The sequence below is a fragment of the Callithrix jacchus genome, chromosome 10 (genome assembly GCF_049354715.1).
Source record: "Callithrix jacchus isolate 240 chromosome 10, calJac240_pri, whole genome shotgun sequence".
NCBI classification, from domain to species: domain Eukaryota; kingdom Metazoa; phylum Chordata; class Mammalia; order Primates; family Cebidae; genus Callithrix; species Callithrix jacchus.
The window spans coordinates 15216098-15230431 of NC_133511.1; the positions used below are offsets into that span (position 1 = coordinate 15216098).

The window sequence follows — 14334 nt, forward strand, 5'->3', positions numbered from 1 at the left end:
AGCCATGTGCACACATTCTGGAATTCCCAGGATCCTCCCCAGTCTTGGCTTTTGATCTGAGCATTGAAGTGACAGTCATAGGGAGTGCATCCAGGGAACTCCTTATCTTTATTCTCTACACTGGGCCTACGTGAATGGGGATTGAGCATTTGTGGCCTTGGAGAATTTATCCCAGGTCCTGGGGTTCCTTATCCTCCCCAACTCTGACTCTTTGAGCCCAACCTTCTCTGCCCAGGCTTCCGAGGTAAGCATCTGCGCAGTGCCTGGCTCACAGTAAGCCCTCCACAAATGCTAGCTGATTTGATTAGATTTGATCTGGGTCAATGTAAATAGGTGTAGGAGGATAAACAGAAGAGAGAAATCAAAGGATGATGACTATAAGGGGAGCCGTGATGTAATTTTAACCTGAAAATTGTCTGTAAATAGTCTGCACAGTTTATTCAAACCTCGGTCTTTCATAATCTAATTATATGCAAATGCCTGTGTGGTCTTCCTTACCATCTTGAATACCCAGACAGAGCATTTTGGAGAACCAGAGCAGAGCTCCTTGAGGTAAGAAAACAAAAAAGACAAGGAATCCAGGATCTCTGAGTTGAAAGACAACAGCAGTTGTTTAATACGAAGTGGAGGCTGGGTGCAGTGACTCACACCCATAAATCGTAGCACTTTGGGAGGCCAAGGCATGAGGATCCCTTGAGTCCAGGAGTTTGAGACTCGCCTGGACAACATAACAAGACCCTGTCTCTCCAAAGGTAAAAATAAATTAGCCAGACATGTGGGCATTCACTGTGGTCCCAGCTACTTGGAAGGCTCAGGCTGGAGGACTGCTTGAGCCTGGGAAGTCAAGGCTGCAGTGAGCCATGATGGTGCCACTGCACTCAACCTGGGCAACGGAGTGAAACCCAGTCACAAAAAAATGAGGTCACTTCTCCAGTGGAGACAGCTGTCTTCAGTTCTCATTAAACATCTGGACAGGTTACAAGCGTTGCCTTATTCCATTTTTGGAAATTGTCAGCTAGTAGAAATGCCTAATGTTGGGGCAGAGTTGTCCTCTCTCTTTCTCTCTCTCTCTCTTTACTGCAAAAAGCTTTATTTCCATTTGGTCCAAAGCTTGAGAGAAAGCTCCAAGGTGGTTAAAAAGCTGCCTAGTATCTGGAGGGAGAGGCTCAGGCGGAAGCGACCCTTTGAGGGGGATCCTTCAGAAGTTGCTGGGCTCGGTAGGCTCCTAGGATGAGCTTTTGGAAGAGGAATTTGCCCAGCCTGGCCTGGGGGCCGGCCAACCTATCAAGATTGATTGTTCACCTTCTTGATGAGTTTCACTTCCTTACTGAAGAAATGGCTTTCCAAGAAGTCAAGAGGTGGAGGTCTGTGTGGGCAGATCCCAGGGCATGAAGATGCAAAAGAACCTGGTTCAGCTTCTTCTCCATGGCCATGGCAGCTTCCCTGGCATCCAAGGTTTTACCCCACTCATCTTGAGGTGACCTCTGGATGTCCTGGAATAGAGCACTGCTGCCACACTGGTGTTGTATCTTCAGGAGATGCTTGGAGCCCCTTACTTCTCCTTGGCTAATTCATAGAAGTGCCCCACAACTTCCAGAGCCACATCATCATGATGGAAACAGAAGCCCAGTGAGAGGGGGTGGAGGAAGCCCACAGATGCAAATTGACCAGGAGGTTGGAGGCTGCCTCCACGTTGGTGGAATAACTCTGATGAATCTGGGAGCTCATCATTGGTTGGCAAGAAGGAGCTAACCAGAACTGTGTGGGCTGATCCGAGAAGCAAGAGATAGACAAGAAGATGATCCTGGGATTTGCAAGTGAAGAGGAGATTGGAGGATGCTTGGGGGCTGGAAGAGAGGGAGTCCCCCGGTCTGTTCCATCCAAACAGTGTTGAAGAAGAGACGGGTCCATGGGACTGCCAAACACACTGCCTGCCATTTCTCTTACTGGTGTGAGTTCTGTTTTCTGAAACCCTTTCAAATAAATCTGATTCCTTTTCTGTATGATTTCCATTTGAATGTTGGAAGATGACCATTGAGCCTCCTCAAGATGGAGAACCGCCCGTATTTCCTACCATGCTGTGGAGCCCTGTTCTGCTGGCTCAGCTCTGCACAGGCTCTGGCACCATGGGAAGGAACATTGAGGGCCCTGAATTGCAGGCTTCCCTGGGCAATACTCCCACTCCCATCAGTAGGCCACCTCTGGTCATGAGGACCAGCTCATGTAGTCTAGCCCCTGTGACCGTATTTATTCCTAACTCCCGGATTTCTGTTTGTCTCCCTGCCTGGGATCCAGTCCTTGGATTGGGGCCCTGTCTTACCTCACAAGGCCTCTCTAGGAGTAGAGCCAAACCTCTGTCCCTGTAGGTGAGTCCCCAGCAGTTGATGCCAGGTCCTTCTGCCTGCCTTCTCCTTGGCCCCTTGCCTGCTGCCAGACTCCATTCACACCCTAGGTGTGAATCTATCATCTCTCTTTGTTCTCCTCAGTACAAAGTACTCCATTGGTCTTTTCTGGTCCTGTCTTTGACATGAACTTTCTGCATGGCCTTGGATTCCTTGTTTTCTAGCCAGCGAATGGAATGAGTTTGAATGCATTGGTGGATTTAAAAACTAGCCCCCTCTTAGAGTCACCTGGGAGAAACTTTATAGAGTGCCAGTGTCCAGGGCTGAAACTGGGATGAGAAGTGAAAGGCGCCTAGCATGCAAAATGTAAAGCGCATCCCTCTGGTGCCAACCCTGGAAAGTGGCTGTTTCCTTATATTTACTCCCCCAGGAGCCTGGCTTGCTTCACTGTGGTTCCAGCCCTGACATTACCAGGGCCATAGCACCAGAGATTCTGAGTCCAGATGATGGTATTTTGGAAAAACTAGGCAGGGGCTAATGTGTGTAGCCAGGGTAGGGAGTAACTGGACAAGGTAGTCTCTCAGGGTTCTGTCACCCAGCAGAGCACTCCAAGACCCTGGAACTCCTAACTGTATTCTACCCATGCTTGGCCTTGGGACTTTGCTAATTGCCTGTGATGTTCTACTGTTTCCTGGAGAGTATGTCTCATTTCTAAACTCCAGCCAGGCTCTGTCAAGCCCATCCCAATCCCTCCAGCACCCCAGGCTAACCAGGCCTTTGTTCTGACCAACTCTTCTCCTTTTCCAAGCAAAGCCTCACTTATAGCCAAGGCTCCAAACCCTCCGTTCTGTTAGTTTGCCTTTGGATATGTTCCAGCTGCCTGTACACCTTCTACATGATGGGATGCGGAGACTTCACAATGCTGAAGTGTTCTGGCACATTCATATTCATTCATTCAACAAGCATGTGCTGAGGACCTGTCCTGTGTCCTGCACTGTGCTATTTACTGAGGAGTGCAAAGATAGAGATGACAGATTCACACCTAGGGTAGTTTATGGTACATCAGCATTTCCCCAAATGTGCTCTGATTCTTAATGGATATTACAAAAAAGTAAAGCAAAACAAACAAAACAACAAAAAGCGTTTCCTGGTAAAATAATTTAGGAAGACCTGAGTTCAAATAAACAGGTTTTTTTTTACTGTAGGACTTCTCAGAATCTTTAATTTGCTAATATATACTGTGTATCTCCATAAGAGAAGCTCAGTATAATATAATTCCCAAATATATTTGACCATCCCCTTAACATGAAATGTTCCAAAAGGCACTTTGGGTAATGCTGTCATTGAATGATAAATCTGGAATCAACCGTAATTCTAGATATGAGAACTCTGGTAATGTGACCCAAGGTTGCATCAGCTCTTTGAGCAGCCACATCCCTCGCTGACTTCTCGAGAAGGCTGGCTAAAATGCTTGGGTCTTTTTTCACGCAACCATCCTTAAGTAGGTCTTTCTCTTTCACTACTTGGGCTATCGATTTTTTGGAAGTGGAATATAAGGCCTATCAAGTTTAACTTTATTGGTTTGGGGTCAATAAAGTTAAAGCAGTGATAGAGGTTGAGGTCTTTTTTATCTGAATCCTGCCTGCCAAGGTATCAGCTAGGCTTCCCTGCTATGTGTGGCCTACAAAATAAGTGAGTAGGCCTTCTTTATCTTCATGCAGGCCTCCGAAGAACATGGTGATTGTGACAGATCCCTGCATCACAACGCTAGAAATCTTCTTGGAATTGGCACCGATCCTTTCACCTACACTGCAGTCATGAGCTGTGTAGCAATGTCTCGGTCCACCACGGACCACATATGTGACAGTGGGTTCCGTGAGATTGTAATGTCATATATTTATTGTGCCTTTTCTATATTTAGTTATATTTACATATACAAATACTTATCAATGTGCTACAATTGCCCACTGTATTCAGTACAGTAGCATGTACTGATTTGTAGCCTGGGAGAAATAGGCTAAACCCTACAGCCTAGGTATGTAGTAGGCTGTATCCTGCAGGCTTGTGTAAGTAGACTCTATGATGTTCGCACAATGACGTAATAGACTCTATGATGTTCGCACAATGATGTAATCACCTAATAACTAATTTCTCGGGATGCAGCCCCACTGCTAAGCGATGCATGACTGAATTGGTGTGCAACAGATTTACCTTGCTGAGTCATAAACCTTAACTGGACCCAATGCCCTCCATCTGGGTCAAAGGATAACACGAGAGGTTTTGGGAACCCCTACGTGAAAATCCACATTCCCTTGGTCTATCGGTCTGGTAATACTTGCAAAATGAAAAAAAATTAGGCTAATTTGTCATGAGTAAGTCAAAGGTTATTTTATTTTTGTGATTATAAATGTAACCTATGCTCATTACTAGAAAATGTGGAAAATATAGACATTTTTAATATTAATTATTAAGAAGACAATTAAAACTGCCCAGTATCAAACCACCTAGAGATAGTCACAGTTAACTGCTGCTAGGTCTCCTTCTTTGTTTTTTGTTTTTTTTTTTTTTTGAGATGGAGTTTCGCTCTTGTTACCCAGGCTGGAGTGCAATGGTGTGATCTTGGTTCACCGCAACCTCAGCCTCTGGGGTTCAGGCAATTCTCCTGCCTCAGCCTCCTGAGAAGCTAGGATTACAGGCACGCGCCACCATGCCCAGCTAATTTTTTGTATTTTTAGTAGAGACGGGGTTTCACCATGTTGACCAGGATGGTCTCGATCTCTTGACCTCGTGATCCTCCCACGTCATCCTCCGAAAGTGCTGGGATTACAGGCTTGAGCCACCGTGCCGGGCCTCCTTCTTTGTTTTTTTGAGACAGAGTCTCATTCTGTCAGCCAGGTGCAGTGCAGTGGCGTTATCTCAGCTCACTGCAACTTCCTACTTATTGACTGTCTTCCATGCGTCAGGTATAGTTCAAGGTGCAGAAGGAAACAAAAAACACTCCTCCCCCAAATTCCTGCCCTCATGGAGTTTGTATTCCAGTTAAGCCTTACAAACAAATAAACAAACACAATCTCCCAGGATTTAAAAATATCCTGCTTTTTCCTTCCACCTTGACCTGATATCAGAACTATCCCTCGAATGACTTTTTGTTAATGAACCCAGGCCAGCTTCTGATGATTCTTATTTTCTTTATCAAATGTTTGCAACCATCTCTTTAATGGGGCAATCTTTGATTTTTTTTTTTTTTGTCAGGGTCTTATTCTGTCACCCAGGTGGGAGTATATCTCAGCTCACTGCAGCCTCAACCTCCCAGCTTCAAGTGATCTTCCCACCTCAACCTTCCCAGTAGCTAATACTACAGATGCACGCCACCATGCCTGGCTAAGTTTTTTGGTATTTTTGTAGAGATGAGGTTTCTTCATGTGCGTAGGCTGGTCTTGAGCTCTTGAGCTCTTGAGCTGGAGATGAATTCCTGCTTCCACCTCCTAAAGTGCTGGGATTACAGGTGTGTATCACCGTACCTGGCTATTTTTTTTTTAAGAGATAGAGTCTTGCTATGTTGCCCAGGCTGGACTCAGACTCCTGAACTCAAGTGATATTCCTGGCCTTAGCCTCCCAAACAGCTGGGACTACAGGTGGGCATCATTGCACCCAGCTAACAGTGCAATTTAGAATTTTGTGGAGGGTTGATATGATGTGGAGCTTTTAGTCTCCAGAATGCAGCTTTTACCTCTCTTCAAAAATGGGGACAAATGTGCATATCTCTAGTTACTGGATACCTCATCTTTTTCACTATTTCTCCAAGATTACAGATTGTAGTTCTTCAGTTTAACCTTTCTGGATGCAATTTGTCTAGGCTTTCAGACTTGAGCTCATTTATAGGTATCCTTTTATTATCTCTCCACCCATCATGAGCCTCAGTCTATTCCTAACTGAATTTGTTCTACTCTTCCAAGACTGAAGATTAGGCTTCCTGGTAGACAAGGTGGAAGTAAAAGGCGTTGCAAAGTTCTGTCCTCTCTCTGCTGCTTGTTAACATTATGGCACCTGCCCAGGTAGTGATCTCTTCTCTTCTTCTTGCACTCATCTTGAAAGGGGAAAGGCTATGGTAGAATCGGGAGGAAAACTCTTTTAATTTTCATTAGCCTATTAACTCTTATAAAGAAATCCTGACAGTATTCTTGCAGGACTGAGTTATTGTGCTGCCCTTTTGTATTTGCCTACTCCCTCATTTTACAAATAAGAAAACTGAGTATTATGTTCAGTAAAGGGCATTGCATAAATTGGACCCTAAACTAGAATTATAGTATTTATTTGAGTCAACCTTGCAGTATCTGAGAGATTAAAAAAAACCCTGCAAGAAATAGATCACTAGGGGAGAAAAAGGACCTCAGGAGAAATTTAATTGAGAACCCCTCTCATGAGGAGAGGACAATGGATTTCACTGAATGAGCCTCAGATTGTAGCAAGTTTTCCCTGGTTGCAGGCATCCCACAGGGACCATTCTGGTCTGTTCTGCTTGGGGTAATAGCAACAGCCCACCCCCTTTGCCTTCAGCATAGGGTTCCAACATAGGAAGCCAAACAGCTGGCTCTTCTCCATAGGCAGCCACCCCAGCCCCATCTCTTCATTAACCAAAACCCTTCCTCAGGGGAGCAGTGACAGCTCCCTGTGAATTGGCTATTGGCAGTCATGCTGAGGCTTCTAAGCAGCTCCTTGTTAACCTTGAAAGATGACTATTTTAGTTTTCTGGAGTCTCTGTCACCACCTGCAGACAGAAGCAGATGATTTAAGAGGTGAGCAGGTAGGAATTCTGTGACCTTCAAACAGAGATACTCCCAGAATCAGCGGACACAGTCAAATCACTACATGACTGTCTGTCTTTATGTCCTGGCTCTGTCCCCAGTCCATTGTGTTAGATAAGAGGTTTCGTGTTACCCTCTGGAGGGCTGGGATTACTAGGCAAGCTCAGAAGGCATCTACAACATTATTTCTCTGTAAACAGCCTTTGCAAATGCTATGTTAGTAACAGACCTGGGTGGATGCCATTTTGGCATTGAAAGTGCCATCTTTTAGGGCAAAGGCAGTGTGGGTAGGCACATAAAACATAAAATCCAGTTAATTTGGTCTATTTAAATGTATAAATAAAGAAAGCTATTCCAGTAGTGTATTTTCTAAACCCAAACCAGGAAACAAAATTCTCTGTAATAAGTAATAAAATACAAACTTTGTTTCATTTTATAGCCAGAAGAGTCAGAAGAAGGCCAAGAAAAAGGAGAAAAAATGGCAGGAAAAAAGGAAAAGAAAGGAGGCTAGAAATGAGAGCAAGAGAGGAATAGAAGGAAAGGGGCAGGCCAGATAGGCACCATCTCTAAGGGTGCTGCCTCCTTGATCTTCTGTCTCTGAGATCATACCCATCTACTTGTTAATACTTGAGTGGATTCTTGACTCCAAACTCTACCTGGACATCAACAAGATGGATTAGTCCAAGACTTACCTGACTTCCTGCAATGAACAATATGACTTATTTGTAGTTAACTGCTGCATCTAGGAGGCCTGTAGAACTCTGGTTAGGTCCTGTGCCAGATCTCCCTAGTCAGTTTGGTTGATGTTCTTTGAACCCTCTTCTTGTCCTGCTGGATTAGCACTGACCACAAGTCTCCTTCTGCAGATCCTGCCAGTGTAGTTTGGATCCGTCACTTCCTTGCAGTAGAGCTGATCGGCCAACTGCGGAACTGTAGTCTGCCTCCAACTGTTCACTCTAGAGTATACAGATGTCTCCCTGTGTTTCTTCTACTTTAGCTATTTCGGCTATTTGCTATCACACATATTTATGCAAATGAAGGAATTTCACAAAGTACAATTCTCTTCCAACGTCAACCTGTTCTGTGAATGCCTTCTGCAATAAAATCCCTCTACAAAATGTCTGTGGATGTCTATGAATGTCTTTCCCAGCTGTTGTAGAAGGGGTTTTATCGTCTTCCATGGATTTAGACAGGAAAAGAGTAACTTTTGGGCGAAGAGCTGCCAGGAAGACTTCCCCCTTCCATTAGCAGCTCTTTCCTGTATGGTTGCATCCTGAGTCCAACCATCAAATGGCCCTCAGCCACAGCAGCTGTGGCTAAAGTTAGTTTTATTCTAATTAACTATTTCCTTTTTCCTTACACAGAGCCTGTGCTTTTCTACTTTCCCTTGATTCCTGATCTTGTTTGCCACCCTCCATTGTTGGCCCTACCCGGGCTACTACGCCTTCCATCTAAACAGCATCCATTCTCAATGCCAGCCCAAGCCTCAAGATCTTGGCTTCCTTTGTACGTAGAGAACTGGCCAAGTTTCTATCACCTCAAATTTTCATCTGGGTCCCATTAGTACTGTGAGGTCTAGATCATCCCCATACTTCCAGATTCTAGGATTTTAACCAACACCTGCCTGGACTATGTTAATCAAATAAGTTTGTTCTAACAATTTTTTTCACTCCTTTCCTAGGACCTGTGACTAACTTGTAGCAGGCTCAGTGTCCTCATTAACTATAAGTGCTTGGAGTTGGGTTAACACCATAGATGAAACCATCCTCTTTCTTTCCCACTTCTCACCAAAATCAGCGGCTGAACATTTACCGACATCATTAATAGCTGTGTCTCCTTCAAGCTGTTTAGGATAAAGCGTTTTCTACACAGTAGTGAATGCACGCAAGCAATCATATGTATTTATTTTAATCTCCATGGGGTGCAAGTGAGGGGAGAGGTGTATTTCCAAAAATTTAGAGGTGTTTCAGAGGATTCTGAAAACATTTTAAATCATTAGGATTCTATGAAGTGTGGCTAAATGATCTGATCCCCTTACCCATTATAGAAACAGCCTTAGACCAATACTTCCCAAACTTTAATATGCAGAAAAATTATCTGGAAATCTTATTAACATGCAGATTCTGATTCAGCAGGTCTACGGGAGAGCCTGAGAACAAGCCTCCATGTACTGCCAATATCACTGATCCCACCAGTTTATAAACCAGCCTTGAGTAGTAAGGAGCTAGTGCTCCTCCCCCACTGGGCTCTAGACTTGTTCACATCCCAGGTTCCTCTTACCTACCTGACATTTACCATTTGTACATGAGAATATTGAACTGCCTGATCTCTTATCCTCTCACAATGCTAAAAAGAAAGGTTCTATCTAAAGTGCTACATCCTGTTCAGCTCACATGTCACATCTTCTCTAAAGTCTTCCCCAGTTCTCCAATAGAAGCTCCCATCCTGAGTTCCATGCTTTAATTCAATTCCATTTAGAACAGTTCAACTCAATCAGAAGACTTCACTGAACATTTTTTATGTACCAGATGTTTTCTTTCTTTGAGACTGAGTTGATGAGGATGCTATGAACAAAAGTGGAAGACTGAGTTACAGAGATGAAAGAGTAGACTGGGGGAGAATGTAACCAAGTTCATATTTTCCAAAATATGGATCATGTGCCTGTAATTTGTAGAAGTGGAGAGGTAATGTGGCATAGTAGCCTCTAGAGGCAGACCATGCATGTTTTAGAATGCACCCCTAGTGTTCAATCTTGTGTTAGGTAACCCCTCTATGCCCCTATTTCCCGATTTTAAGATGAGGATAATAATGGCAACTGCCCCATGGAGTTGTTATGTTGTTAGGAGTAAATGAGGGTTAATATTTGTGAAGCACCTAGAGTATTATTGGTACATGGTATATCAAATAACTATTTTTCCAAAAAATATATGGTCTGGAGATGTCATTCAGAAAAAGTCCAGGTAGGAGATATAGATTTGGGAGCTGTCTGCATTTAGGAGCAAAAGATATTTTACAGAGAGAATGTAAGCTGCAGATTGAGTGGCAAAGAAGGATCCTTTAGGGGATACCAATATTTAGGGAGCAAGCAGAGGAAGAGAATGCAATGAAGGAAACTGAGGAGTGGTCTCAGAAGTAAAGATGACCCAGGAAAAAGTGAAACCAAATAACTAGAGAATTTCAAGAAAGCAGTAGTGGTAACAATGGCCAAGACAAGTCCGATCAGGAATAAAACAGAGCTGTTTGTTCAGACGGCTAAGAAAGCAAGTGTCAGACCACATATAATTTTTATTTATGTCTGTCTTCACCCCTAAGCAATGAGTCCTCAATGTAAAAAGTCAAGTTTGTTATTCAACCTTGTATATCCAGAGGCTAACACATGCCTACAGCATAGCAGGACGTTCTCAGTGTGGTCAAAATATTATTTTTGTTACGAGACTCTCTAATGACTCCTGTTCCTTCGAGGTGCACTTCACCCTGCTTGTCTATTGAATAATGAGACAGTAAACAAAGTTGAGAGAATTTCATTTCCTGTCCTGTCCTTTCTTCTTGGGGGTCCCCCAAGGAGAAGACGAGGCCAGTATTTCTTGGTACTGGGCATCTTTTAAACATGAGACTGGATGATTGCTGAAGTTGAGATGAGGTTATATGAGGTCTGGTATGGGGGCAGCTGCCTGGTGAAAATCTGAGGGGAGATAATATTCTTGGGGTTCACAGCATCTTCCTTTCAGCCTAGTGTGCACTAGCAGGGTTCTGCAGCCTTGTGCGCTGGGCTGGACCCCCAGGTGGTCTATTCCCAAGGCTCTATGGTAATAACCATCTTCCCTCCCAGGAGACCAAATCTCCATATATTGTTGGGGCTATGGGAGAAATTCCTTTGTGGGGTAGTACTTGGGCTAGCTGACCTGTAAGGCCTCTTCCCCAGATTCTAGGAGCCTCGGTGACCACTTAAGGCAATGGTGATGGCAAAGCCGAAGCTTCCAGGGGTGGAGTTCAGGTGAGGGCAGAATGGAAAGTCCTAGGCACACATTTCTAAGCTTGTTTAGGCATCTGCAGGCTCGTGGGATAAATTAAGAATGGCAGGAAGAGGAGTTGGTGAGCCAGAGGAAGGAGGGGGAGTGTGTGGGTTACAGGACTGCAGAGCCCCCTACTGAGAAATTGTAATTTGGGCCAGGTAAGAGGGCGGAAGTAAGAGGGGGTGGTGGGCTGGGAAGGAGGAGGTGGGGAGCTCTGACTCATTCTGGTGTTGACAAATAGTCTGGATTCCTTTCCCTCGGCTGGACTTTGCCCTTTGAGGATGTACAGCCAGCGTCAGCACACTGCTAATGGGGCTTTGAGAGTCTCCTTTTGATGAGCACGTCCTAGAAAGCAGGTATTAGCCATTTCTGCTGGGGAGGCAATGAAGGCATTTGCAGCTGAAATCGGCTTTCCTGGCTGCCCTAATAAAGCAGAGACTTTCAAAGCCCCATTAGCAGTGTGCTGACTGCAGCTTTACATCTGGACTAGCCCAGTTCAGGAGGGGAGTGCTGGACACTCGTATCCTCAACCCCAAGGAGCAAACTACCTCTGACCAAAGCCAGCTTCTTTTTCGTCGATAGACTGTGGGCATCATAGGAGAGAAACCCTGTCTCCCTATCCTTGGGGACTAGCTTGGTGCCTGGCACAAAATAGACTCCAAATAAATGTTAGTGAAATTGATAAACGAGTTTGGAGGGGGATCAGCTATTAAAAGGAGATGGAGCACCACATTATGGACAGCTCCAGGCCCTTGGTGAGTGCTTAATATACATTTATGAGATGGATGACCAACAGGTAGGACAAAGAGTGGGTTGGGAAGTGAAGGGAAAGGATGGTGTGAGAGAAAAAGAAAAGTAGCTCCTTCCTCTGTCCCCCACCTGCTGAATTTTCTGCAAGTAGGAGACTTCACGGCCTTTCATATCTCCCCAGAGAGAAGTCAGAGGAACTTTTTCTTGTTAGGTCCCAAAGGTAAGGAATGGCATGGGGGAAGGAGGGCCCCTGGTTTCCGGGCTCTTTTGCAAGTTCTATATGCTGAGAAATTGAAATAGATGGGAATGGTTTTCACTTTCGAGGTGATGTAACTGAGCCTCTCATAAGTATGTGCCTTTTGCAGGTCCTCGAAGATGTAAATGATAGAGCCAGAGGTCCAGTCCACGTCAATCTGCCTTCCAGGCTTACAGTCTTTCTCCCCAGCCACCTCCAGTTTTCCCTCTGACCCATGAGAACTGTCACTCTGAACATCCATTGTCTCTAGACAGTCTTTTCCACCTGTTCTACAGGCGTGCAACATGCCCTGTGTCAGAAAGCAGTCTGGAAGTGGTTCATCTCCACTTTCCATCATCTTCTTCCTCTTCCATGACCCAAAGCAAAATTTGGAGGATTGGTGGGTGGACCAGCACGGCAACTAGCTGTTAGTTGCCAGTTGTCATCAGACTAATGTTTCTCCAGGTGGATGGGCCAGCCCCACCTCTCATCCCATCTGTCTGAATACTTTCTGGTCTGGTTTCAGACCAGCTCTTGCAAGAGGCTCTGTAAAGGAAAAGAAAAATAAATAAATAAGTGTAATGAAATGGATAAATGCATAAATACCTAGCTGGCCAGAGCGGCCTGCCCTCGTGGGTTTATCCCACATACCCGTCTTACTCATATTCTGCCTGATCTCAGGGAGGTCCTCTAAGTCGCTGGTATGTGACTGGGGCTCTTTGCCCGGCCGTTCTGCCATTTAAATGTTTCCAGTCAAGATTTAGTCACTGCACATTTTGAGAGTCCTCTAATCAGAGAAATTAACTCTCACCAGACACAGAAATTAATCTTTGTTAGTGTTGTTGACAGTGTAACTTTGCCTTCCTCAGTGCCAGACGTGGAGAGAGGGACGTCCTCGCAGGGAGCTGCTGCCACCACTGCCAGAGACCTGGGGGACGCAGGCAGGGCTTCGCTGAAAGAACGGGGGCTGGCCACTGCTTCTCCCTGAGTTGAAGGGTACATGGGACCCCCGAGGAATTCTCCAGTGTTCAGCCCTGGGCTGTGCTATATGCAGGGGTCTACAAATGCTGGCTGACTTGAATGTGTGAATAAGGTTATTGCAGGGAAGGGAGGGGGGTGCTTTGGGAAGAATACCACAGCAAAATGGCAACCAGCTGAGAATCAGATGACAGCACACAATGCAGGGCTTGGGGGCGTGGGGGACAGGGTTCTTCACTGCTTCACCAGTTTGTTAAAAATACAGGCCTGTCTTTTTTTTTTTTTTTGAGACAGGTTTTGCTCTGTTGCCAATGCTTGGGTGCAGTGGCATGATCTCAGCTCACTGCAACCTGTGCCTCCTAGCTCAAGTGATCCATCTACCTTTTAGCCTCCTGAGTAGCTGGGACTACAAGCTCACATCACCATACCAGGCTAATTTTTGTATTTTTTTTTTTTTTTTTTAGAGACGAGGTTTTGCCATGTTCCCCAGGCTAGTCTTGAACTCCTGGACGCAAGTGATCTGCTGGCCTTGGCCTCCCAATGTGCTGCAATTACATGCTTGAGCCACCACCCCTGTCCCAGACTTCTCTTTTGAAGTTATATTTCAATGGGTGTGGGTGTGGGGTGTGTGGCAGTGAGTGGGGGGACAGACCCTCAGTTGCATTTGTGGAAGTTTGGGGCCAGCTTCAAGATTCAGAGAACCATAGCCATTTTGGTTGTAGAGAAACGACAGTGCTCAGAGAATCAGATTGCTGCAGAGTAAATAAACGTGATGTTAACACCATCATCCATAATATATATTTCATATCCTCTCATTTGCTCATGAAAAATATATTATGTAGACTTGTCTATTATCATCATATTCATTCACCCACAGCACTTGATTTTGTTAGTGTCAAGCTATCTCTATATTCAAGTCAGTAGTCATCAGCATTCTAGAACAGCTTTTCATTTTCAGTTACATTTTCTTATATAGATGTTTCTTTTGCAGAATTAGAATATTTGGGGGCCTTTGTTTCTGAGTGAGGAGTGGTAAGGAAAGCACTGGGAATCAGGAGAGATGAATTCCATCTTGTCTTCTCCTGGCGTGCTCTGTGACCTTGGGAAATTGACATCCTCTCTGGTCAGTTTCTCCATCTGTAAAATGTGGGTATTAGACAAGATAATCTCTAAGGTCTCATCTAGCTCTAATCTTTACTTCGTCTGTGAGT

The 14334-nt window shown here is 44.8% G+C and overlaps 1 long non-coding RNA gene across 1 annotated transcript; it reads left to right on the forward strand.

Moving 5' to 3' along the window:
* The first annotated feature begins 11614 nt into the window (after window positions 1-11614).
* LOC128929080 (uncharacterized) lies at window positions 11615-13907 on the forward strand. Its single transcript, XR_008474991.2, has 3 exons — window positions 11615-11915; window positions 13015-13141; window positions 13588-13907. It is a non-coding gene; the product is annotated as an uncharacterized LOC128929080 (long non-coding RNA).
* Window positions 13908-14334: the final 427 nt, after the last annotated feature.